Genomic DNA, 27,585 nt, shown 5'->3' with positions numbered 1-27,585 from the left:
AAGATCCCAGCCATGCAGTGTGGCCAAAAAGTTATATATATGCTCATAAATTGATGTCAGTATTTGGCAGTATTTGTTATTTAGTCTCTAAGTCATGTCTGACTCTTTTGAGACCCCATGGACAACAGCCTGCCAGGCTCCTCTGTCCATGACATTTCCCAAGCAAGAATACTGGAGTGGGTAGCCACTTTCTTTTCCAGGGGATCTTCCTGACCCAGGGATTGAACCCATGGCTCCACGTCTCCTGTATTGGCAGGTGGATTCTTTACCTCTGAGACAACAGGGAAGCCACTGGCAATACTTACCTGTTGCCTGGGAAATCCCATGGACAGAGGAGACTGGCAGGCTACAATCTATGGGGTCACAAATGAGTTGAACACAACTTAGTTACTAAACAACAATAACAAAAAGGTATATTCAAAGATGAAATACAGAAAATCTCATTACACATCAGCATTACATATAAACATCTGTGATAAATTCTGATGACAGGAAACAGTAACTCAGAACTCCAACTAAGTAATATGGTATCCCTTCTTCCCCAAAAGAAATTTCATTCTTCTCATTAGCAAACCTCTCTTAGCAAAAAAAATTCTCAACCAACATTAGCACTGTATTTTTAACTTCATCAATAAACACTTGTAGAAATTTTTTCTTCCGTGTTATGTGAGTATCTACATAATGTTCTTCATTTTGCCTCTGGGTCCACAAAGCCTAATTTTTATGATCTGGCCGTTTAGACAAAATGTCTGCCAACTCTGGGCCTAGAAGAATAAACTGAGGCAAAGAAAAGTTAAGTGACATGCCCAAGACCAAGACAGTTAGAAAGTGACAGATCAGGTTTCAGGCCATGGCAGTCTAGGTGCAGAAACCATGCTCTTTACCACTGTGCCACACTGTTCCCATAAACCAAGAACAAGATGTCAAGGAAATAAATAACAAGACAAGAAACTTGACATTAAAAATTGATTTAAAAACTCAATAGACAGAAGATAAGGTCAAGGAAACACCCATAATCAAGAATAAGAAGACAAGGGACTTTCCTGGTGGTCGAGTGGTTAAGAATCTGCCTTTCAACGCAGGGTACACAGGTTCAATCCCTGGTCGGGAAACTAAGATCCCACAGACCACAAGGAAACTAAGCCCACATGCTGTAACTGCTGAGCCCACGCACTGCAGCTAGAGAGAGGCCTGCACACCACAACAGGGGGTTCCAACGAAGATCCCATCGCGCCACAACTAGGACTGGCACAGCCAAACCTAACACAAATAAATATTTTTTTAAAAAGGAACAAGAAGACAAATAGAAAACAGGACACAAAAAATAATAAGAGCCATTTAGAAGGTCTTAATAGATTAGTAACAGGAGTTCCAAACCGAAAGGATGAACAAGAGAGAGGAGCCTTCATTCAAGACACTTGTCAAGTCGGGAACCACGAAGGTCTGGGGTTGTACTTTACCTGCGCACCAACAAAGACAGTGAAGCCTGTGGGACAGGGATGAAAAACAACTCACTGCTCATGGCAACAGCAGTAGCCAGAGTAACGTCTTGCGTAAGTTTCCTGGATTCCAATCCCCACAGGTCCTTCCACATATTTGGTAAAAATCAGTAATGTGCACATAGAAACATAGAGTAAATAGAGTTGGGGGCAGGAAAACAAGGTAAACTCAGCTCAGCAGTGACATTTATGCAGTCATAATAGTGGAAACGCTAAGCACCAATTTGTTCTCCTGAAACATCCCACCCTCGCCTTCTCCCAGAGTCCACAAGTCTGTTCCATTCATCTTAGTCTCTTTTTCTGTTTTGCATATAGGGTTATCGTTACCATCTTTCTAAAGTCCATATATATGTGTTAGTATACTGTAATGGTCTTTATCTTTCTGGCTTACTTCGCTCTGTATAATGGGCTCCATTTTCATCCATCTCATTAGAACTGATTCAAATGAACTCTTTTTAATGGCTGAGTAGTATTCCATGGTGTATATGTACCACAGCTTCCTCATCCATTCGTCTGCTGATGGGCATCTGGGTTGCTTCCATGTCCTGGCTATTATAAACAGTGCTGCGATGAACATTGGGGTGCATGTGGCTCTTTCAGATCTGGTTTCCTTGGTGTGTATGCCCAGAAGTGGGATTGCTGGGTCATATGGCAGTTCTATTTCCAGCTTTTTAAGAAATCTCCACACTGTTTTCCATAGTGGCTGTACTAATTTGCATTCCCACATTCTTAAGTTTCCACACCAAAAGGGCTGGAAGTGGGATAGAAGGAAGAAAGGGACCTCTTCTACCATAACAGGAGTCAAGAGATAATATCTAAAATTGATAAACTACAATATAGTCATTTAGATTTATTACTTCCAAACATAGCTAAAAGTAGTTGTCTCCAGTCCAGGAACCACACTAAAAAGGATAGTAGGTAAGACATGGGACTGTTGATCTTTTACAATATTATAAATTATTGTAAAATATTTTATATAAAATATAAGTAATATTATATATTATTATAATTTACCTTTCCTAACAATCCACAAGTGTTGCTTTAAGTATTAAATCTTAATTGGAGTCAATTAACTCTCCTAAATTGGAGAGAATGTGCTTTACTATTTCACAATCATTGATTTATATTAACAACTCAAAATGCCAATATCAAAGAAGAGTTGCAGGGCTGAATAAACAAACTAGCAATACCTAAGATCCATCATACTGGTTATGGAAGCACGACTCTGTATTTTGTGAGTGCCTATCATGTGACCAGCCTAATACTAAGAGCCAAGGTTAAAACTGGGAAAGATGGATTTTATTTACAGCTGAGTATGAGATACAGACAAACCAAAAAAAAATTATAATATGGCAATTATCCAAGACTCAGTGAAAGCTTCCCAGAGGTCATGCCATAAAAAGCTAAGACCTGAAGGACTGGCCTGGTTGGGTGCAGGGGTTCAAAGTAAGGAGAAAAGCCTGGGAGTAGGCCTAGGATTAGGCAAAACAGGCAGGGTCCATTCCAGGAACTGAAAGCTCAACATAGCTAGAATAGGGAGGGAAGCAAAAAAGGCCAGAAAGCAAGCTGATGCCCGAAGGGGAAGCTTTACTAAAGGGCATCTCTTCTACTATGCCCACTGTAACCATAATATTGCATCTATCTCTCAGTCTTCTAAACCAGTGAACTCCTCCCCAGTACATTGATGATTTCAAAATATCTATATCTATGCAGGTCAGGAAGCAACAGTTAGAACTGGACATGGGACAACAGACTAGTTCCAAATAGGAAAAGGAGTACATCAAGGCTGTATACTGTCACCTGCTTATTCAATTTATATGCAGAGTACATCATGAGAAACACTGGGCTGGAGGAAGCACAAGCTGGAATCAAGATTGCCTGGAGAAATATCAATAACCTCAGATATGCAGATGACACCACCCTTATGGCAGAAAGTGAAGAACTAAAGAGCCTCTTGATGAAAGTGAAAGAGGAGAGTGAAAAAGTTGGCTTAAAGCTCAACATTCAGAAAACTAAGATCATGGCATCCAGTCCCATCACTTCGTGGCAAATAGATGGAGAAACAGTGGAAACAGTGGCAGACTTTATTTTTCTGGGCTCCAAAATCACTGCAGATGGTGATTGTAGCCATGAAATTAAAAGACCCTTACTTCTTGGAAGGAAAGTTATGACCAATCTAGACAGCATATTGAAAAGCAGAGACATTACTTTTTCAACAAAGGTCCACCTAGTCAAGGCTATCAATGTGAGAGTTGGACTATAAAGAAAGCTAAATGCTGAAGAATTGATGCTTTTGAACTGTGGTGTTGAAGAAGACTCTTGAGAGTCTCTTGGACTGCAAGGAGATCAAACCAGTCCATCCTAAAGGAGATCAGTCCTGGGTGTTCATTGGTGGAACTGATGTTGAAGCTGAAACTCCAATACTTTGGCCACCTGATGTGAAGAGCTGACTCATTTGAAAAGACCCTGATGCTGGGAAAGATTGAGAGCAGGAGGAGAAGGGGATGACAGAGGATGAGATGGTTGGATGGCATCACCGACTCAATGGACATGGGTTTGGGTGGACTCCGGGAGTTGGCGATGGACAGGGAGGCCTGACGTGCTGCGGTTCATGGGGTCGTAAAGAGTCGGACACGACTGAGCTACTGAACTGAACATCTAGTCCATAACCATCTTGTGGGTGTCAGATCATTTATCTGACAAGCCATAAATTACCATCTGGACACAGAAATCAAGGGCTGTACCCTAGAGATGACAGGGTGAGAAGTTGGAAAAGGGGATGGGTCACTAATGACAGTGGGCTTCCCAGGCAGCTCAGTGGTAAGGAATCTGCCTGTCAACAAAGGAGATATGGGTTCAATCCCTAGACTGGGAAGAGAAAATGGCAACCCATTCCAGTATTCTTGCTGGGAAAATCCCATGGACAGAGGAGCCTGGTGGGCTATAGTCTGTAGGGTCACAAAGTCAGACATGACTTAAGCACAGCACCCTAATGACAGGAGAGCCACCGTATCAGCCCTGAATTGTCTACCTCTGGACTTCTTTTACATAAGAAACACAGTAATGATATGTTTAAGCTAGCATTTGCATGTATAGCCAAATCAAACCTTGACTGACACAGGAGGCTCTGAAAGTATTCTAAGGTGGAGGGCTGCAAGAGATATTTTGAAGGAATAATTGTCAAGATTCAGTGACTGACTCAATCTAAAAAAGAAATTTATTATCAGTCATATTACATACCAAAAAATGTTTGGTTTTTCCCCCAATGACCTTATCAGAGAGTTACAGTCACTTTGGGGGCCTGCATTTTTCAATTGAGATATAATTCACATATAACATTGTATTAGTTTCAGGTGTACAACAACAAATACTGTATTGCAAAATCATCACCACATTATCAGTCTAATTAACATCTACCACCATAAACAGTTAATTTTTTTTCTTGTAATGAGAAATTCAAGATCTACTCTTAGCAACTTTTAAACATATAACACAGTATTACTGACTACAGCCACCACACTGCACATTACATTCCTAGATGATTTATTTTATAACTGGACGTCTGCATCTTTTGACCACTTTCACCCATTTCACCCATCCCCACCCCTTGCCTGGTGTCTGAATTTTTAAAACAATGCTAAAAACTAGAGAAGACATCAAAAACTATTGACCAAACTTTCCTAAAAGAATGAAAACAAAAAGTCAGTAGCAAATAAGAGCTATGTAAACTTGTTCTCAGTCCTACTAAATTACTTCCTCTAGGAACAGACCAACACAAGGATCACTTAAAACTGCAAGCAGCTTTTAAGAAGTTCAGAGTATTAAGCTCAACTAAGAATCTTACTAGGGAAAATAAGCTTAAAGATATGCACAGATATTTAATGATTCCCATTATACTTATTAATAATAATAGTAATTATTACCTATTAATATTATTATATTTTCATTATATTTAGCTTAGTGGTAAGCTAAAACACACCACCATCAGAGAGACAGGACCTTCAAACTCAGAGGCAGTTAAGCCCCTGAGAGCTAAGCTGGAAAGTAGAACCCCTTCAAGAAACAGGACTTCCTGAAATCTCCACCGAGAAGTCTCAGCATCTTCTCCACAGCCTGGGAAAGGAAGCGCAGCAAAGGCCATCTTGCTCCTCTGCTTTTCAGGCCCACAACCATGCAGCTGAGTCACATTAAGGAAAATCCTGGAAGGGAATTCGAGCCCAACTCTCACAGTAGTTGGTTCCTCCTGAAAATTTTCTCTCCCTGTCTTCCTATTGAACTGGAGGTGCCTCCATCACCCACCAGGACAGACAGCACCTGATCTCTCACTCCAGGCAGGGAACCATCACTGCCCCAGAGTGTCCTGTGACTTGAGCATTATATGTACACTCTGATTACAAGTATGCAATGCTCAAAAAACATGAATGTGAAAAAGACTGAAATGAAATACGGAAAGACTTTACACATTATTACACTTTTTTTTAAAAGGTCTCGCTCTACAAATGTCACAGACATTTCCCACATTATCCGTTTACCATCACTAAAGGGAAAATCAAACAGTCCTCTCTAGCACTAAGCCCATTATCTTATGAAGTGAAAGATGACACACAGCGTTTGTTACAGCAAACAAAATCACTTAACAAAGTATCCCCGAACACACTGTGACAGGCAGAGTAACAATTCCCGAAGATCCTAATCTATGGAACCTGTGATTCTGGTGTCTTACATAGCAAAAGGGACTTTGCAGGAATCATTAAGTTAAGGACTTTGAGTTGGGGGAAATTACCCTGAATTATCCAGGTGTACCTGATCTAATCACATAGATCCTTAAAAATGGAGAATCTTTCCCAGCTGTGGTCAGATCAACTGCGTAACAGAAAGATGCAATGCGGCTGGTTTTGAAGATGAAGAGGGTCACAAGTGAAAGAATGTGGTTGGGAGAGGCAAGGAAACAGATTCTCCCCTAGAAACTTCCCAAAAGACAGACAGGTTTAACCAACTAACTTGAGACCCATTTTGGACTTCTAAAACACAGAACTTTAAAAGAATAAGTCTGGGGACTTCCCGGGCAGTCCAGTGGCTGGGACTCTTGTACTCCCAATGCAGGGTGCCGGGGTCCCATCCCTGGAGAGGGAACTAGATCCCATGTGCCACAACTAAGAGTTTGCACACCACAACTAAATATCACACATGGTGCAATGAAGACAGAAAGTCCTGCATGCCACAACTAAGACCCGGCACAGCCAAATAAATAATTTAAAAAAAGAATAAGTCTGTATTAAGCCACTAAATTTGTGATTTGTTACAGTAATCATAGAAAACTAACATACATACATTAAACAACTTCTAACAATATGTGAAATCATCTAGAGGAGAGAAGCATAATCAAACTGCCCAAATACTTAAAGCATTACCAGAGATAACAGTTATTTGTGCATTTTGTGGTTTAGTTCACTTCTATTTTTCTCATGCTCTCACAAAACTCCACCCACTAAAAAGCCAGCCAAAGTGACAATTCTTAAAACTTTCTATAGAAGGATGAACCATATCAACCAAGAAAATAGAAGCATCAGGAGAGCAGGATTGACTGGAAAAATATGGAAACAATACTGTATTTTTCAAAGTCAAACATCAAAATGTTTGCACTGCTTATTCAGTATCAGATGGACGGCACATTTTAAAAAATAAGTCCTTCTAAATATAAAAGAGAGTATTTGGGATGTATGCTAATCATATTGTGGGTATATTAAAAAGAGTGACTCAATCTTCTAGAGATATATACTCAAATATTTACAAAATGGAGTGGGACTAAGAATTGACAGAGCCATAAATGAAATGAAATTAGCCTGAGTTACTGTTAGAGCTGGGTAACTGGTACATGGGGGTATATTATACTAGCCCAGGTTGAACTTTTCCAAATTAAAAAGTATAAAGTCCTTGACCTATTTATCATCATAATATGGACATTTAATAGTTGAATAGTTTAAACTCCTTCCTGTAACATTTGTTGTTTAGTCACTAAGTAGTGTCCGACTCTTTTATGACCCCATGGGCTGTAGCCCACCAGACTCCTCTGTCAATGGGATTCTCCAGGCAAGAGTGGTCACCATTTTCTTCTCCAGGGAATCAAACCCGAGTTTCACCTGCATTTCCTGCTTGGCAGGTGGATTCTTTACCAGAGCCATCTGGGAAGCCCTCCTGTAACATCTGCCCCACCTCAATTTTCTGCCACTTAATCCACGTGCATCAATTACTATTTTATTCCCACTCATTTTGCCTTATTTACTAATCTAATGAGTTTCAGGAAGTCACCTATCAGCTAAAAGACTGATTCTTCATTTGCAGAATGGGAAGAGTTATATTTGCTCATATCTGAGTTGTAGAGAGAATTGTCTAAGATAAACAACACAAAGCAGGATAACCATTCAGAAATTTACATTATTCGTAAATTTCAACCTCAGCAGCAACCATTCACGGATTCCCATAGATCCTCTTCCCTCTCACCTCCAGTTCCTCTCTTGAGCCCTCAATTGATCCGCCCAAAGCCAGGTTCCCTCTGAAAGGGTGCTCTAAACACACACACATACACACAGTTATACACACACAAGCTTTCTTCCGGGGTCCCTCTTCCACCGCCTACACACACGTTTTCATCTCTTTCAGCACACCTTCTCTCTACACGTCTCTCCCTCCAACCTTCCCTCTTCTAAGGATTCTACTCAATCCCCCCCTTAGCAAGTCTATCCTGCGCACTCCTCTGCTGGCCCTATTACAATCATCCCATTGCTTCTCTGTATTTCAGTACTTTCATCCTATCAACTCTGTTAATCCAGTACTGTTCACAAACACTCGACGAGCTAACTTCCCACCCTCTCACCTTTCAGTTAAAATACAACCGCTAGTTGCCAGGGAGAGGAGGAGTGGCGAATAAGGAGTGACTTCTAATGGGTACAGGTTTCTTTTTTGGGTGACAAAAATGTTCTGAAATTAAGATAGCTGCACAACCTTGTGACTATGCTTTTTAAAATACACTGTTAAAAAAAAACAGTTACACTTTGACAGTACTAAGGGTGAATTGTATGGTATGTAAATTACATCAATAAAAATCTACCCCCCCCCCAAATCAATATTATTGCTCGGCTGCCCATCACACGCCCACCGGTCCCCTAAATCCCACCTCCCTCATCACCGACTTGCTCTTCGGTGGCCTCCAAGGACTGAGGCCGGCCCCCACCCACTCGCTTGGTTAACACACCCCCTCACTTCTCCGCGCCGAGTGCCACTGAACCCTGGATGCGGGGGGCGGCTCTCCCGGCCCGGGCACAGCCCCTACACGGCTGGGGGACTCTTCTGCCCAGCCCCGACCGGGGGAGGGGAGGCTGCTCCCAAAGCTGCTCTGACTAGGGGCTGGCGGCCCCGCCCGGCTTCCAGGGCCGCGCGGCCGAGGGGCGGTGCCACAGCCCACCTGCCTCAGCCGGCGGGAGATCCGCTTTCACCGCACGGACAGACGGTCGGGTAACAGCGGGGACACGACGAGCCTCGGTCACGCCGCAGCCGGAATGGCGCACCCCGCCTCAAGCCTCCATGTTTCCCACGTCTCCACGGCTCCGGCTCCGGCTCCTCGGCTCGGCTCCGGCCCGGGAAGCGTCAAGGCGGAGGCCCGGAGGCGGGGACTGAAGAGAGAAGCAAGCGGAGAACGCAGCTGGGGGCCGAACGGCCCAGCGCGCGCCAGCCGGCGGTCACGTGGCGTGCAGCGCGCGGGCTTCTGGGAAGTGTAGTCCTGAGCGGGGCGCGTTAGACGTTTCTCCGCCCGCCTGCGCCTCCAGGGTAACGGCAAAGCCACGTGGCAAAACCGAGACGCCGCTCAGCTTTCTCACCCTCGTGGTGACGTGCTGGCTTACCCCGCAGCGCTTGTGCTGGAAACTTACGTTTATTAAAGGCCCCTGTTCATTCCAACCCAATAGTCACCTGAGAATCAAGCAGTTCCTTGGAGGACTCTGAAGAATTTGGTAAATAGGAAAATAGTGTTCGATGGAGCTCGGGTAGCAGGGACAGCCTGCCATCCTGTCGGAAAGAACAGGTCCGACATAACGAAGTGTCGATATGGTACAGCGCCAAAAGCATGGCATCTGTAGTCAGATAAGCTGAGGTTACCAGATTGATGTCACTAAGCCTTTAGTTCACCTCTCCAGCCAGTTTTCTCATATGAAATATGTATACAAGACCATGATTATACTTCCCATATAGAACGCTTGTCGATATCATGATAGTAATTAACAACTCAGATTATGGATTGTTTTCTATGTGCTGTCAATACTTAATTTCTTCAAATAACGCTGTGAGATAGGTAACAGTGTTATTTCCTTAATATAAATAGTATATGCCAATATACTGAAGTATTATAGAGGTCTTACATATACTTTTCCAGCTTTTATTGCCAGCAGGTTCTCCGAATTTGCAGAATTACTACAAGAAAATATATTAAAATACAAGATACCTGGGAGCCTAGCTGAAAAAAAGTGGACATGGCCATGCAGCCATTGTAAATAATGCCATGGCTACTGTGTTCATGATACATGGAGTAGAAACAGTATGTATAGTATTATTCCATATAAATATAATTTATTTTTGAAAATTGGATAATAAGTTATGTTTGTAATACTTATGTATATACTCCCAAGAGGGGAGAGGCTTAAAGAATATTAACAGTTATTCTCTTTGGGGAATAAGATCGTGCATGATTAAAAATAGTTTTTTTATATGTGTTTTCTAATTTGTCTGCAATATATATATAAACTACATGCTAATTAAATTTATGGAGCAAAAAGAGAGTCAAGCACCAAAATAAACCTCAAAGTACTTTAGAATTTTGCCTCTACAAAGAGTACACAGTCTGTTCTACCCCAAAATGACCTAGCAACAATTGTGAGTGTCTCTTCAGAACTGACTTATAGACCAAGAAGCAACTTATTCTACTTCCAGGCAATCCTGTTTGTGAGATTTAATATCCTCTCCCTTTTGTATCTTTTGGATAGCTTAAAATAAAAGTTTCACTAGAAACCAGTGTTCCTAGGCACTTGTCATGTTGCTAAGCAAACGTGATAAATCAGAGAATAATAATAGGAATGGTTTTCACAATATATAATGCATGAGTTGGAGTAGCAGTCTTTTAAAAACTACTTATTGTGGATGTAATGTGCAAAGTATCATCCTTGGTCACCAACTTTCAATACTGCCTGCACAAGTAGCACAATAACTTTGACTGACTTGACTATTTCAATGTCTAGTTAGTGCAGAGGCACTAACAAGAAAGCCATAAAAACCCTCAGAAAGCCATAAAAACCCTCACACTAAATGTAAGGGGTATCTTGGATTGGATCCTGGAACCAAAAACAACAATAGTGGGAAAACTGATGAAATCCAGATAAAGTCTGGACTTTAGTTAAGGATAACCAATGTTAATTTCTTAGTTTTGACAAATGTGTGATGGTTAAGTAAGATACTAACATTTAAGGGAACTGGGCAGAGGATATTCTGAAACTATCTGTACTTTGCAGTTCTCTAAAATTAAAATTATTCCATGTGGCAGCTCGAATAATGGCCACCTAGAAGATGTGTGTGGCTGTGTGGATCACAATAAACTGTGGAAAATTCTGAAAGAGATGGGCATACCAGACCACCTGACCTGCCTCTTGAGAAACCTGTATGCAGATCAGGAGGCAACCGTTAGAACTGGACATGGAACAACAGACTGGTTCCAAATAGAAAAAGGAGTACGTCAAGGCTGTATATTGTCACTCTGATTATCTAACTTATATGCAGAGTACATCATGAGAAACACTGGGCTGGAGGAAGCACAAGCTGGAATCAAGATTGCCTGGAGAAATATCAATAACCTCAGATATGCAGATGACATCACCCTTAAGACAGAAAGTGAAGAAGAACTAAAAAGCCTCTTGCTGAAAGTGAGAGGAGAGTGAAAAAGTTGGCTTAAAGCTCAACATTCAGAAAACTAAGATCATGGCATCCGGTCCCATCACTTCATGGCAAATAAATGGGGAAACAGTGGAAACAGTAGCTGATTTTATTTTTTTTTGTGGGGGGGGCTCCAAAATCACTGCAGATGGTGACTGCAGCCATGAAATTAAAAGACCCTTACTTCTTGGAAGGAAAGTTATGACCAACGTAGACAGCATATTAAAAAGCAGAGACATTACTTTGCCAACAAAGGTCCGTCTAGTCAAGGCTATAGTTATTCCAGTGGTCATGTATGGATGTGAGAGTTGGACTGTGAAGAAACCTGAGTGCCAAAGAGTTGATGCTTTTGAACTGTGGTGTTGGAGAAGACTCTTGAGAGTCCCTTGGACTGCAAGGAGATCCAACCAGTCCATTCTAAAGGGGATCAGTCCTGGGTGTTCATTGGAAGGTCTGTTGCTGAAGCTGAAATTCCAATACTTTGGCCACCTCATGGGAAAAGTTGACTCATTGGAAAAGACCCTGATGCTGGGAGGGATTGTGGGCCGGAGGAGAAGGGGACAAGAGAGGATGAGATGGCTGGATGGCATCACCAACTCGATGGACATGGGTTTGAATAAACTCCGGGAGTTTGTGATGGACAGTGAGGCCTGGCGTGCTGTGATTCATGGGGTCGCAGAGTCGGACACAACTGAGCAACTGAACTGAACTGAGAAGATGTCCACATCTTAATCCCCAGAACTTATGAAGCTATTAGGTTACATGGCAAAGGGGAATTAAGGTTACGGATAACATTAAGGTTGTTAATCAGATGACCTTAAAATAGAGAGATTATCCTTTATTATCAGAGTGGGCCCAATGTGATCACAAAAGTAGAAAGTAAGAGGGAGACAGAAAAAGTGAGTCATAAATATGGCTCTGGCAGAAGATCAGGTGATTCAACGTGAGGATCAGGTGTTGCTGGCTTTGAAAATGATGAGAGAAGGATGTGGGAGTGACCTCCAGAATCTGGAAAAGGCAAGGAAACAGATTATCCCCTGAGCCTTCAGAGAACACAGTCTTGCTGATACCTTGATTTTAGCTCAGTGAGACTGAGTCAGACTTTTCATCCACAGAGCTATAAGATAATAAATTGTTGTTTTAAGCCACTATATGTGTGATAATTTTTTTGTAGCAGTAGTAGAAAACAAATACACTAAAAAATTTTAAAGTATAAATAAAAGAAAACTTCCAGGAATTCCCTGGTGGTCCAGTGGTTTAAGACCCGGGCCTTCACTGCCATGAACCTGGGTTTAATCCCTGGTCAGGGAACTAAGATTCCCACAAGCCATGCAGTGAGTCCAAAAAAACAATAAATAAATAAAAATAAATTTAAAAGAAAACTCCCAAATGGCTACCTATCTTGCCGACACATTCCCAGTCTGGGACTGTACAAATGCCCATGCTACTTAGAAAGTAACTATAAAACAGAAAATGCATAGGGCTTCCCTGATGGCTCAGGGGTAAAGAATCTGCCTGCCAATGCAGGAGACATAGGTTCAATCCCTGATCCGGGAAGATGCCACATGCTGGGGAGCAACTAAGACCATGTGTCACAGCTATTGAGCCTGTACTCTAGAACTCAGGAGCCACAGCTACTGAGCCACTTTCTGCAACTTCTGAAGCCCTCGAGCCCTAGAGCCTGGGCTCAGCAATGAGAGAAGCCAGCACAATGAGAAGCCCAAGCACCACAATTAGAGAGTAGCCCTTAGTTCCCTGATAAGGGACTGAACCAAGGAACCGGCAGTGAAAACACACAGCCCTAACCACTGGATCACCAGGGAAGTCCTCAACATCGTACTAGTAAAACTTATACCTGCAAATTGAGATTTCCTTTAGCATTAAAACAAATAGAATGGAACCAAATCAACAACAAAAAATTATTCCACCGTGGTCCTTCAGTAGTAAACGGTTTCTAATATGATCAAATGACTATGGAATGATGGAACTTTCCTAGGTTTACCCAAAGAATGAAATATACTGCAAATCTCAAAATGAGATTATTCTGTAATCTTGATTTTCTCTGAAGCTCTAAACATGATTCCCTCCCTCCACCTCCTTTAATCAGACCATGTCCCTCACCTGCTAAGACTTCCAGCGGCTTGTCATCTCATTCAGAATTAAAACCACTGGGCCTTCCCTGAAGGCTCAGTGGTAAAGAATCTACCCGCCAATGCAGGAGGAGACATGGTTCCATCTCTGATTCCCACGTGCCATGGGGCAACTAAGCCCGTGCCCCACAGCTATGGAGCCTGTGCTCTAGAGCCCGGAAACTGCGAATACTGAAGCCTTCACACCCTTGAACAACAGGAGCCACGGAGCAACATGAGAAGCCTGCACACTGCAACTGGAGAGTAGCCCCAGCTCTCTGAAAACAGAGAAAAACCCGCGCAGTGACAAAGACCCAGTGCAGCCTAAAAATAAATAAATAATTTTTTTTAATCCAGTAGTATTTAAATGGCCTATAAGATGCCTCAATCCCAACCGCATCCCATCCCTCTAATCTCACCTCCACTTGCTGCTGTCAGACCTAATTGGAAGGGCCTCCTTGCAGGTACTCCTGGTACACTTGCAGGTCAGGACCTAAGATACCTACTGTTCCCTCTGCTTGGACCACTCTTCCCCTTTTTTTAGTAATGAGTATTTTATTGCATGCCATATAAATTCCAGACATGGCTCTAGGCACTGGGATGTTATCGACTGTGTTAATTCTTGCCTTCAAGAAACTTACATTCTGGTGAAGTGAAGTAAAGTTGCTTAGTCGTGTCCGACTCTTTGTGACCCCATGGACTATATAGTCCATGGAATTCTCCAGGCCAGAATACTGGAATGGGTAGCCTTTCCCTTCTCCAGGGGATCTTCCAAACCCAGGAATCCAACCCAGGTTTCCCTCATTGCAGGCAGATTCTTTACCAGCTGAGCCACAAGGGAAGTCCTTGTTTCTGGTTCTGTTCAGTTCAGTCACTTAGTCGTGTCCGACTCTTCATGACCCCATGGACTGCAACACACCAGGCCTCCCTGTCCATCACCAACTCCTGGAGATTACTCAAACTCATGTCTTGAATCAGTGATGCCATCCAAACGCCTCATCCTCTGTCGTCCCCTTCTCCTCCTGCCTTCAGTCTTTCCCAGCATCAGGGTCTTTTCAAATGAGTCAGCTCTTTGCATCAAGTGGCCAAAGTATTAGAGTTTCAGCTTCGACATCAGTCCTTCCAATAAACATTCAGGACTGATTTCCTTTAGGATGGACTGGTTGGATCTCCTCACAGTCCAAGGGACTCTCAAGAGTCTTCTCCAACACCACAGTTCAAAAGCATCAACTCTTCAGCGCTCAGGTAGAAGACAATTAAATAAGTGAAACAGATTATAATTAATTTAGACCACTGTGAAGACTTTCTCCCATATCTCCTCCAAGACTGGTCAAATGTGATATTGTCCACCCTGCATAAAATAGGGATGCCTCCCAACCCTCACCTCCTGTCCTCTATTCCAACACTATCCATCCTTTCCCCTTCATCTTTCTGCACCGCTTTTATTCACCCCTTGACACATTGTAGAGTTATCTGTTTATTTGCCTCCTTGCTACTGGAATGTAAATTCCCTAAAGAAAGGACTTTCTGTTTATTGGCATAGTCCAAGGCTCCCATAGGCACTTAGTAAACATTTGGGGGGGCTTCCCTGGTGGCTCAGTTGATAATCTGCCTGCAATGCAGGAGACCCAGGTTCAATCCCTGGGTGGGGAAGGTCCATCCCCCCTCCCCCTCGGAGAAGGAAATGGTAACCCACTCCATTATTCTTACCTGGAAAATCCCATGGGCAGAGGTGCCTGGTGGGCTACAGTCCATGGGGTCTAGAAGAGTCAGACACGACTTCGCAGTTAAGCCGACACCACCACCAAACTTTTTAAAAATTAATTAATAAGCCATTTCACCAGGTGTTATGGATTGAATTATACTCCCCCTATCAAAAAAATTCATATGGTAGTGTTCTAACTCCTAGTACCTTAAAATGTGACCTTATTTGAAGATACAATCTTTACAGAGGCAATCAAATTAAAATGAAGCCACTAGAGGGACTCCCCTGGTGGCCCAGTGGCTAAGACTGCACACTCCCAAAGCAGGGGGCCTGAGTTTGATCCCTGGTCAGGGAAATAGATCCCAGACACTGCCACTAAGCATCCACATGCCTCAACTAAAAAGATTCTGTGTGCCTCAATGAAGATCCAGTGCAGCTAAATGAATAAATACTTTTTTAGAAAAATGAAGTCTCTAGAAGGGATCCTAACTCAGTATGAGAGGAGAAAATTTGGAAACAGAAACACAAGGAGGACACCATGTGAAGATAAAGGCAGATATCAGGGTTGTGTATCTACAAGCCAAGGAACATGAAAGATTGCCAGTAAAGCCCAGAAGCTAGAGGAGAGGTATATAACAGATCCTCTCTTAAAGCCTTCAGAAGAAGTCAATGTTGCAGACACCTTGATCTCTGACTTTCAGCCTCCTGAACTGTGAGACAATAAATTTCTATTGATTAAAGACACCCAGTTTGTACGACTTTATTATCGCAGTTTTAGCCAACTAATGTACTGGGTAATCCATCATTTCCCTATTGTGTGAGTGCAAAACTGAGTACTTGACTAAAAAATGTCACTGAAATACTAAAAGTTCAATGACAGGGGCCTGATTGAATGCACCATGACACATCCATACAACATAACAAGGTGCCTTTTATGGTGATGGTGGAAGGAGAGATTGTAGCTCGGAATTGAACTGTATGACTCTGGGACCAAAGAGTCTCTGGACGTCCCTGGAATTCAGGAAATCCCAGTTGGAGAACTAGACATTGTGGTCATAAACTGACCAGCAAAATCCACTGGCTGGCAAAAATATAAAGAGAGCCAATAGACTTGGTGGGAAAACTATAATTCAAAATTCTTTCAATTAACTACAGCAGTGAATTAAAAAAGCGCTGGATGAAATTTAAAAGAACTCTAAATGTCTGCATTTGGTTTCAAAACCCTGCTGCCCAACACAGGAACAGTTAATAGAAAAGGAAACATTAACAGCTCTTAAACACCAAAACTCCCTTATAACAGGAGTCAAATGAAAGCTACCGTGAAATATTTTCTCAAATCAGATTGGTGAACATTCAAAACATTTGATAGCATACTGTTGGCAAAGATGTGGGGACTAGGCCCCATACATTGCTGGAGGCTGTATGTCAGCACAGCCAACAGTGTGACAATATTGTCAAAATTATGAAACACATACCCTTTGACACTGCAACATACGTTTCTAGAAATCTATTTTACAAACATGAGTGTACACACAAGGGAATTTCCTGGCTATCAATGATTAGGTCTCTGTGCTTCTGCTGCAGGAGGCATGGGTTTGATCCCTGGTCTGGGAGCTATGATCCCGTATACCCTCAGTGTGGTAAAAAAAAAAAGTGTACATAAATAAAATAATTTATATGCAAAATACTTACTATAGTAGGTTTTATCTGATAATTTAAAAAAATTTTTTATTGCAGTTAACAAACAAAATTTACTATCTTAACCATTTTTAAAATGTACAGCCCTGCAGTATTAAATACATTTACATTGTTGTTTAACTGTCCCCAACACCTATCTCCAAAACTTTTTCATCTTCCCCAACTGAAACTCAGCACCCATTAAACACTACCTCCCTTTCCCCACTGCTCCTAACCAACCAACGGCAACCATTTTCTACTTTCTGTCGCTATGACTTTGACTATTTTAGATACCTCATATGGAATCATACAGCATTTGTCTTTTGGGGACTGGCTTATTTCAGTTAGCATAATGTCCGAAAGGTTCGTACGATCTCCCATCTTTATAAGGCTGAATAGTATTATTATATTAGTTTCCTTTTATTTCTAGATTGTTGAGTGTTTTATCATAAAAAGATGCTGAATTTTGTCAAATGGTTTCTCTGCATCATTTGAAATGATGATGTAGAATTTCTTCCCCTTTATTCTGTTAATGTGGTATATTACATTGAACAATTTTTGTGTGTTGAACCATTCTTCTTTAAAAATTTATTTTTAATTGGAAGATAATTGCTTTACATAGTTGTGTTGGTTTCTGCTCTACGACAACACGATGAAGCATTCTTGCATTCCAGGAATAAAGCCCACTTGCTTGTGGTGTGTAATCCTTTCAATATGCTGTTGAATTTAATTTTCTAGTACTCTGTTGAGAATTTTTGAATCTACATAAACCAGAGATATTTCTGCATGTTTCTCTCTCTCTCTTTTTTTTTTTTTTTGTAATGGCTCTGACGTTAGGGCAAGGCAAAACTCATAGAATGATTTAGGAAGTGTTACCTCCTCTTCAATTTTTTGGGAAAAATTTGAGAATGATTGGTGTTAATTCTTCTTTAGATGTTATTGTAGAATTCACTTGTGAAGCAGCCATTAGGACTAGGGCTTTTCTTTGTTAGGAGATTTTTGATTACTGAGTCAATCTGTTTACTAGTCACAGATCTATCAGGATATCTATTTCTTCATGATTCATGAGTCTTGGTAGGTTTTGTGTTTCTAGAATTTGTCTATTTCATCTAGATTATCTATATTGTTGGTGTACAGTTGCTCATAGTACTCTTATAATCTTTCTTAATTTCTGTTGCATAGATTGTAATGTTCCACTTTCACTTATGATTTTAGTAATTTGACTCTTCTCTTTTTCTTAGGCAATCCAGATAAAAATTTGTCAATTTTGTTGATCTTTTTGAAAAACCATAGTTTGGTTTTGTTGATTTTCTCTATCACTTTTCTATTCCCTATTTCATTTATCTCTGCCTTTAATCTTTACTATCTCCTTCCCTCTTAGCTTTGGGTTTAGTTTGCTCTTTTTTTCCTAGTTCCTTAAATTGTAATGTTGATTTGACATCTTTCTTCTTTTTAAATGTAAACATGTATAACTATAAATTTCTCACTTAGCACTGCTTTCACTATGTCCCATAAGTTTTGTTACATTGTGTTTTTATTTTCATTTGTCTCAAGAGTTTTTTGGAGGGGAGGGCACATCATGCAGCTTGGGAATCTTGGTTCCTCAACCAGGAGTTGAACTTACACGCTTGGCAGTGAAAGCTTGGAGTCCTAACCACTGGACCACCAGGGAATTCCCTCAAGATAGTTTCTAATTTCCCTTGGGAATTCTTCTTTTATCCACTAGTTGTTTATGAGTGTGTTTTTTAGGGATTTCCTTGGCAGTCCAGTAGTTAAGACTGTACCCTTCCAATGCAAGGGGCACAGGTTCAATGCCTGGTTGGTGAAGTAAGATCCCACATGCCACTTGGCATGGCCAAAAACAAAAAAAAGTGTGGTTTTTAACTTCCAAAGTTTTGTGAATTTTCCAGTTGTCCTTCTGTTATTGATTTCTAACTTCCTTTCACTGTGGTCAGAGAGGTTACTCTACATAATATTATCTTTTAAATCTATTGAGACAATTTATGGCTTAACATATGCTTCTTGTTATATGAGAATGACCTGTGTGCACTTGAGAAGAATGTGTACCCTCTTGTTTTTGAGTAAAGTTTTCTACATGTGTCTGTTAGAACCAGTTGGTTCACTGCGTTGGTCAAGTCCTCTATTTCCCTAGTTACCTTCTCTCTGGTGGTTCTAGCCATCAGTGAGAGGACTGTATTGAAGTCTCCAACTATTATTATAAACTATCTCTTTTCTCCTTTCAACTTTGCCCATTTTTGCTTCATATATTTTGATAATCTGTTATTAAGTGTGATTATAGTTTTTCTGGTAATGTTAAAAGAGAAAAAGCAATCTAATAGCCACTGATATTCAAGATACACTTATTCTTTTTAAGTTAGTTCAGTTCAGTTGCTCAGTCGTGTCCAACTCTTTGCAACCCCATGGACTGCAACACGCCAGTCTTCCCTGTCATTGACCATCTCCTGGAGCTTGTTCAAACTCATGTCCATTGAGTTGGTGATGTCATCCAACTGTCTCATCCTCTGTCGTCCCCTTCTCCTCCCACCTTCAATCTTTTCCAGCATCAGGGTCTTTTCTAATGAGTCAGTTCTTCGCATCAGGTAGCCAAAGTATTGGAGCTTCAGCTTCAGCATCAGTCCTTCCAATGAATATTCAGGATTAATTTTCTTTAGGATTGACTCATTTGATCTCCTTGCAGTCCAAGGGAACCTCAAGAGTTTTCTCCAACACCATAGTTCGAAAGCATCAATTCTTCAGCGCTCAGCCTTCTTTATAGTCCAACTCTCACATCCATACATGACTACTGGAAAAAACCATAACTTTGATTAGACAAAACTTTGTCGGCAAAATAATGTCTCTGCTTTTTAATATGCTGTCTAGGTTTGTCATAGCTTTTCTTCCAAGGAGCAAACATTTTTTAATTTCATGGCTGCAGTCCCCATCATCATGGCTGCAGTGATTTTGGAACCCAAGAAAATAGTCTGTCACTGTTTCCATTGTTTCCCCATCTATCTGCCATGAAGTGATGAGACTGGATGCCAAGATATATTTTTAAGATATACTTTTAATCAAAAGAAGAAAACTAAGCAGTGACTTAAAGAAAGAGAAAGTAAATACATACCTATGTGTGTATTTGCTTACACCTTCAAAAAATAACTCTGGAAGAAACTGGTAAACCTGACTGTCTCTTAGGAGGGGAACTGGGTTCCTGGGAACCAGGACAGGAAGAAGAAATCTTTCTCTGTGTGCACTCTTATAACTTGTGAGTTTTGTACCTCATAAACATATCACTGATTGAAAAAAAAAAAGTATGATTAAAGATTTTTAAATACTGTAGACTGAAAACTGTTAAAAAATGGGTAGGTTATGACTCAAATTAAAAGGATCCTAGAAGGTATTAGATAACTATAAATTCAGTTAGTAGTGCAGGCTACTAAAAGAGCTTGCCTGTACTCTGGAAAACTCAGATTAGATATGATGGAGAAAAGGGGAAAGAGCTGGGGCTAATTATTCAGTTGTTAGTTTGTTTAGATTCTTCTCCAAAGTATTTAAACTGACTTGCAAACACATGAAATACAAAATTCAGAACATTAAAAGCAGGAGGAGGGACTTCACTGCTGGGCCAGTGGTTAAGAATCTGCCTTGTAATGCACGGGATGCAGGTTCAATCCCTAGTCCAGGAACTAAGATCCCACATGCCAACTACACAGAAGCCCACGTGCTGCAACACAAGACCCCACACAAAAAACCCGCAACCAAGACATAACGCAGCAAAATAATTGTATTTAAAAAAAACAAAACAGGAGGGAAAGAAGGGCTGGGTCATAAAGTGGAGCCTAATGGGTAGACCAGGGGTCTCTCAAAACCTCCTGAATTGAACTTTTTATAACCACCAGGTCACAAAGTCCGGAAGTGCAGCTTTCCTGTGTTGCAAGTTGGAACAGATTCCACGTGTGAACAAATCTTCACCTGGAGGGTGCTCTCTTCTTAGAAACTAACGGGCCAAAAAAGACCTCTGCCCGTTAGAAGGCCACTCCACGAGCAGAGTCAAAACTATCTCTAGATTATTGTTTCAGGCCTGTCGGTGAACAGTGCTCCCATTTCCAACTTTTCTGAAAAAAAGAAGAGCAGACTTTGGAGTCAGACTTGACTTTGAATTCTGGTTCCATAATTATGAGCTGAATGATTTGAGAAAGTCACTACCCTAGTCAGTTATTCGTTATCTCCTGTAACTGAATACAATGGACTGGGTGGCTCAAACAAGAGATGCTTATTTCTCCCAATTCTGGAGGTTGGGGGGTCCAGCCCCTGGTGATCAGGGCACTGGCTCATCTGGTATCTGGTGAGAACATTCTTCCTGGTCTGCCGATGGCTCTTGCCATCGTAGCCCCACATGGTGGAGAAAAAGGGGCTAGTTTCTTTCTTTCCTAATACAGACTCTAGTCCTCTCATGGGGGCTCCACCCTCACAACCCCACCCAAACCTAATTACCTCCAAAAGACCCCACCTCCTAATATTGTCCCATTGGGGTTAGGGCTTCAATATATAAATTGGGGTTGGGGTGGGGGGGGGAGACAAACATGCAGCCCATAATAGTCACTTAACCTTTTTGAGACTAGTTTTCTACTGGAGACAGTAACACATTCATATGTCATAGTTCTGTGAGAATTAAATTAAATAATGCATGTAGCATGCCTTTTTCTATAAATTTTAATTCACCTGCATAATCCAGGTGGTAGTCATCTCACATGTACTGACAGCTGCGTTTCTGGGTGCCCCTCCTAAGGGACATGTACTGTACATTAACCAGAACTAGATTATCCTGCGAAGGGTCATCAGGAGGGAGAGAGCTCTCATGTTCAATGTGAAATGGCTGACAGCACTGAGGATGCACAATTAGATTAAGAAAAGACTTAAAAAAAAAAAAAGAAAAGACTTGAGAGGAATTTCCTTGGTGGTCCAGTGATTAAGAACCCACCTTGCAATGCAGGGTGTGTGGGTTCAATCCCTAGTCAGGCAACTAAGATCTCACATGGAATGGAGCATCTAAGGCCACTTGCCACAACACCTGAGCCTGAACTCCACAACTAGAGCATCTGAGCACCCTAATGAAAATTCCTGATGACTCAGTGAAGATACCGCATGCCACAACTAAGACTGGATGCAGCCAAATAAATGTTTTTTTTAAAAAAGAGAGAGAAGACTTGAGAAAAATAGGATTACTGTTCTCAGAGGTCATGACCCATTTATTTTTGGTGTACCGGGGAACAAAATTAGGACTACAGGTCTGAAGTTACAGCTTACAGATTTCTGTTCCATGTAAGAACTTTTTGACAATAAGATCAATACTAATAATTAAACATTCACTAGCTGTTATGACCTATGTACTGTATTTTGTTTAAATCTCCAGACAATCCTATGAGAAAGAGTTGATGTAGAAAGCTAATTTAATGGCCTGAAAAACACTTCACAATAGGTTGTGACGAAAATTAAGCTTCCTAGTAGTGAAATGGTCTACCTGGAAGGAAAATGAGATTCTGATCACTTCATGTATCCAAGCAGAGGCTGAATTCATCCAGAGGCTGGATGAACAGATAATCAAATAAAATTGCCACTGGGAAGGGACACTGGCAATTAACCAAGTCTCTCTATTGGAGATGAGGAACAGAGACTTAGGGACCTGCGAGGACACAGACACTCACTGCATAGCCAGTAAGCTGAGCAGAAGACTGAAATGAGCAGTCCCTTAGGCCTCCTGCATGCAATGGTGATGAATTCCCTGTGATGCCAGCCTTTAGCAGTCAGATAAGACCCAGCTGCCAGAATGCTCAGAGGATGTGGCTCCTCAGGTCCGGGGTGCTGACTGTGTGGCTGAGTGAGAGGTTACTCTGTTCTCAAGTCCCTCCTGCCTGCAGGAGGGCCCAGCTACACAGCTAAGTCCACAGAGTCCCTGTTCCTCTTTCCTTATTTGGAGCCCTGAAGCCACGCCTCGAAAAAAAGTTACCTGGACAGCCAGACCACTGCAGTTCCTAATAGTGGATAGTGGGGCTATCCTCTGCTTCATGCTGGAAGAACTTAGGAGCGGGGTCACTGTGTATTTGTGTGTGCTTCCTGCTGGGGCCAAATTAGGATGTTGTTATTCAGTCCCTCAGTCGTGTCTCACTTTTGCAACCCCATGGATGGCAGCAGGCCAGGCTTCCCTGTCCTTCACCATCTCTCGGAGCTTGCGCAAACTCATGTCCATTGAGTTGGTGATGATATCCAACCATCTTGTCCTCTGTGGTCCTCTTCTCCTGCCTTCAATCTTTCCCAGCATCAGGGTCTTTTCTAATGAGATGCCTCTTCACATCAGGTGGCCAAAGTATATAGGAGCTTCAGCATCAGTCCTTCCAATGAATATTCAGGATTGATTTCCTTTAAGATTGACTGGTTGGATCTCCTCACAGTCCAAGAGACTCTCAAAAGTCTTCTCCAACACCACAGTTCGAAAGTATCAATTCTTCAGCAGCCTTCTTTATAGTTCAATCTCACATCCATACATGACTACTGGAAAAACCATAGCTTTTACTATACGGACATTTGTAGGCAAAGTAATGTCTCTGTTTTTCAATACACTGTCTAGGTTTTCCATGGTTTCTCTTCCAAGGAGCAGGCATCTTTTAATTCCATGGCTGTAGTCACCATCTATAGTGATTTTGGAGCCCAAGAAAATAAAAGTCTGTCACTGTTTCCATTTCTCCCATCTATTTGCCATGAAGTGATGGGACCAGATGCCATGATCTTAGACTTTTAACTGTTGAGTTTTAAGCCAGCTTTTTCACTCTCCTCTTTCACATTCATCAAGAGGCTCTTTAGTTCCTCTTCGCTTTCTGTGACTAGGGTGGTATCATCTGCATATCTGAGGTTATTGATATTTCTCCTGGCAATCCTGATTTCAGCTTGTGCTTCATCCAGCCAGGCATTTCACATGATGTACTCTGCATAGAAGTTAAATAAGCACGGTGACAGTATTCAGCCTTGACGTTTCCCAATTTTGAACCAGTCTGTTTTTCCACGTCTAGTTGCATAACTGTTGCTTCTTGACCTGCATACAGTTTCCTCAAGAGACAGGTAAGGTGAATGGTTTGGTATTCTCATCTCTTGAAAAATTTTCCAGTTTATTGTGATCCATCCAATGGGTATTGGCAATTTAATCTCTGGCTCCTCTGCCTTTTCTAAATCCAGCTTGTACAACTGGAAGTTCTCGGTTCATGTACTGCTGAAGCCTAGCTTGAAGGGTTCTGAGCATTACCTTGCTAGCACATGAAATGAGCACAATTGTGCAGTAGTTTGGATTCTTTGGCATTGCCCTTCTTTGGGATTAGAATGAAAACTGACCTTTTCCAGTCCTGTGACCACTGCTGAGTTTTCCAAATTTGCTGACGTAAGAGTGCAGCACTCTAACAGCATCGTCTTTTAGGATTTGAAGTAGTTCAGCTGGAATTCCATCACCTCCAGTAGCTTCTCAGACAGTTGCCCTAGGTTCCTGGCCCCTGATGTACCTATATCTTCTCCCAAATACCAATCAAATACTAAGCTAAATGCTGCTGCAAAAGAATTTTGCAGATGTAATTAATATCCAAAATTAGTTGACCTTAAATTAGGGAAATTACTTGGACCTGACATAATCACGTGAGTCCTTTAAAAGCATTTTCTCTGGTGGTCCCAGTTTAGAAGTCAAAGATGTGCTCTGCCTTCCTTGGAAGAAAGTGAACATACATACTGTGAGCTGACTATAGGGGCCACACGCCCAGGAACTACAAATAGCCTCTAGGAGCTAAGAGTAGCTCCAGGCTGACTAGAGAAAAGTGGGAACCTCAGTGCTACAGACATAGGAAAATGAATTCTGCTGGCAACCAGTGAACTTGGAAGCCCAGATGAGAACTGCAACATCCTGGTTTCAGCTTGGTGACATCCTAAGTGGACAATCCAGCCATGTCATACCCATATGGCTGACCTGCAGAAAATGTGAGATAATAAATTCATGTTATTTTAAGCCACTAAGTTTGTGATACTCTGTTATGCAACAATAGAAAATGAATACACCAAGGAAGTCTGAAACTTTACCCGCTGAATTACAAGTCAGGAGCAGGACCTCTAGGACTGCGAATGTGCTATGTATAGATCTTGGGGCATCATTTACAATTGTTTTCTGTGTGAACGGAACCCTCTGAAAATGGGCAGTGCACACAGCACAAGTGTACATAGCAGTCCTGAAGAAGACTTGCCCTGTTCCAACATCTGGGTTATTTTTTTTTAGGCCATTTAACCATTTTAGATGGAGAAAGCAATGGCAACCCACTCCAGTACTCTTGCCTGGAAAATCCCATGGACGGAGGAGCCTAGTGGGCTGCAGTCCATGGGGTCTCGAAGAGTCAGACACGACTGAGCGACTTCACTTTTCACTTTCATGCATTGGAGAAGGAAATGGCAACCCACTCCAGTGTTCTTGCCTGGAGAATCCCAGGGATGGCGGAGTCTGGTGGGCTGCTGTCTATGGGGTTGCACAGAGTCAGACACAACTGAAGTGACTTAGCAGCAGCAGCAGCAAACATTTTAGTAGAAATGAGAGGATGGGGTTAGGTGTATCTGAAGGTCCATACCAGCTCAACATTTGGAGTGTTTAAGTATATTTTGCAGCTACTCCACCATACACTGCCCTTCTCAGTCATACCTTCTCAATCTAACCTCTCCCTTCACTTAAATACATCTACCGGTAGTCTGTCTTTCTTAAGGAATTGTTTGCCTTATTAACAAATATGACTTTGAGGACAGAACTAGCTGGTAGTTATGTTGGGAGGAAACCACAAGAGAACCTCTCTTCCCCTTTTTCCTTTTGATTATAAGTGAACCTGGGACATTTAGCTTTAGGTAGCTCAAGAAGCTTAGGATCAGTGGGTAGTTCTTTTCAATCCCATCAATCTGTTGAACAGATCAACACATCAGAAGGGGTCATTTTGAGTAGTGCTGACTCACTTGTTTTCTTGGAATGAAGCTCAATAATGAAAAAGACATGACAAAACCCAAGTCTTTCAGGAGAGCCTTAAAGGACTGTCTGAGAAAATGTGTCTAAGAGGAAATGCAGTTAACTAGCACAAAATCAGTTCTTGCAAACTCAGTTAAGATAAAGTCATGCTAAATGTGGGCAAAATCGAACCTTGAAAACAAGTCAATGTTAATTAGTCTACACTCTTCTCCACTTCTGCCCCATTATTCCCACTAAGGTCTGACAAGGTATCAGCCACTGTGACTGCTCTGCAGAGGGTCAGTATGTCAAGACAATTTAAGGGTATGGCTTTGGAATCCTAGACTCTACAGTTAACATATATATAATATAGACTGACATGTTAGGGCTGATATGGGGTGGAGCAAGATAATACTTGTGTGGTATAGAACAGTGACTACCAAATCCAGTCCAAGGATAGATGATTTTTCACCAACCATAAAAAGAAAAACATGGCCAAAATTGTGAATCTCTCATGAAGACACAAAGATATCCTTTATACATGTACTCATGCTAATACGCTATTGTTACTCTTTATTCCCATGTTCCTTTTCACTCTTTTGCTGTCAAAATGTCTTTTATGAAATAATGGTGATAATAAATCACATCATTTTAATACATTCCCACTTGGCAAAATAAAAAGTTGGCATCTATGTTGCAGGAAGGAGGACCCCTTCCAGGGCCCGAAACCGGGGCTCTTGTCTAACACACGGAAATGAACTGTCCGAGGAGACACATGTGCTGACAAAGCAAGAGATTTTATTGGGAAAGGGCACCCCGGCGAACAGTAGGGTCAGGGAACTAATAGCTGTCACATGGCTTGCAGTCTCGGTTTTATAGTGATGGGATTAGTTTCCCATTGGTTGTCTTTAGCCAATCATTATAACTCAAGAGTCCTTTCTGGTGGTGCATCCTTGTTCAGCCCAGATGAATGCCAGAGAGAAGGATTCTGGGAGGTGGTCGGACATGTGGTATCTCATCCTGACCTTTCCCGAACTCCTCAGGTTGGTGGAGGGTTATTAGTTCCGTGTTCCTTACCAGGACCTGTCTAAAACAACTCTTGCAAATGGTTACTATGGTGCCTGGCCAGGGTGGGCGGTTTCAGTCAGTGTGCTTCCCCTAACAACTATGGATCATCCTCCAACTTTTTAAGAAATTTCTGGCAGCACTGGCTCTTTATTTCAGCACTCAGGCTCCAGCACTTGGGCTTAGTTGCTCTGTGGCAAGTGGAATCTTAGTTCTCGGACCAGGGATCAAACCTGTGTCCCCTGCATTGCAAGGAGGATTCTAAACCACTGGACCACCAGGGAAATCCACTCCTCAACTTTTTAAAAAATATATTTTTTAGTAGTATGTAAAAATACAAGATTGGGAACCACTAGTCTCTCTCTCTGGTGTGAGACTGCTAAAAGTAGAAATGGACTTAGAAAATCAGCAATTCTAAGGAAGGTAGGTTTAAATGAACTGGAGTGATCTAGGGGATCACTTTTCAAAATTATCTGTGTTAACTTTATGAAATTCAGTACTGAATTAGAAAAATTGGTATGCTTCAGGAACACT

General features: G+C 41.7%; 1 protein-coding gene across 6 annotated transcripts in view; it reads right to left on the bottom strand.

Annotated features, from left to right (window-relative positions):
* The window catches only part of DYM (dymeclin), a 385,106-nt gene extending 375,889 nt beyond the window's left edge, over positions 1–9,217 (bottom strand). Inside the window, exon 1 of one of the 6 annotated variants that reach the window (XM_070452575.1) lies at positions 8,962–9,217. The gene's annotated coding sequence lies outside the window, so the exon portion shown is untranslated. The remainder of the gene's footprint in view (positions 1–8,961) is intronic. The other 5 variants (XM_070452578.1, XM_070452576.1, XM_070452579.1 and 2 more) reach the window with 5 other exon arrangements.
* Positions 9,218–27,585: the final 18,368 nt, after the last annotated feature.

Source organism: Odocoileus virginianus, chromosome 22 (assembly GCF_023699985.2).
Source record: "Odocoileus virginianus isolate 20LAN1187 ecotype Illinois chromosome 22, Ovbor_1.2, whole genome shotgun sequence".
Classification (NCBI taxonomy): Eukaryota; Metazoa; Chordata; class Mammalia; order Artiodactyla; family Cervidae; genus Odocoileus; species Odocoileus virginianus.
This window is presented reverse-complemented; position numbering and strand designations above follow the sequence as displayed.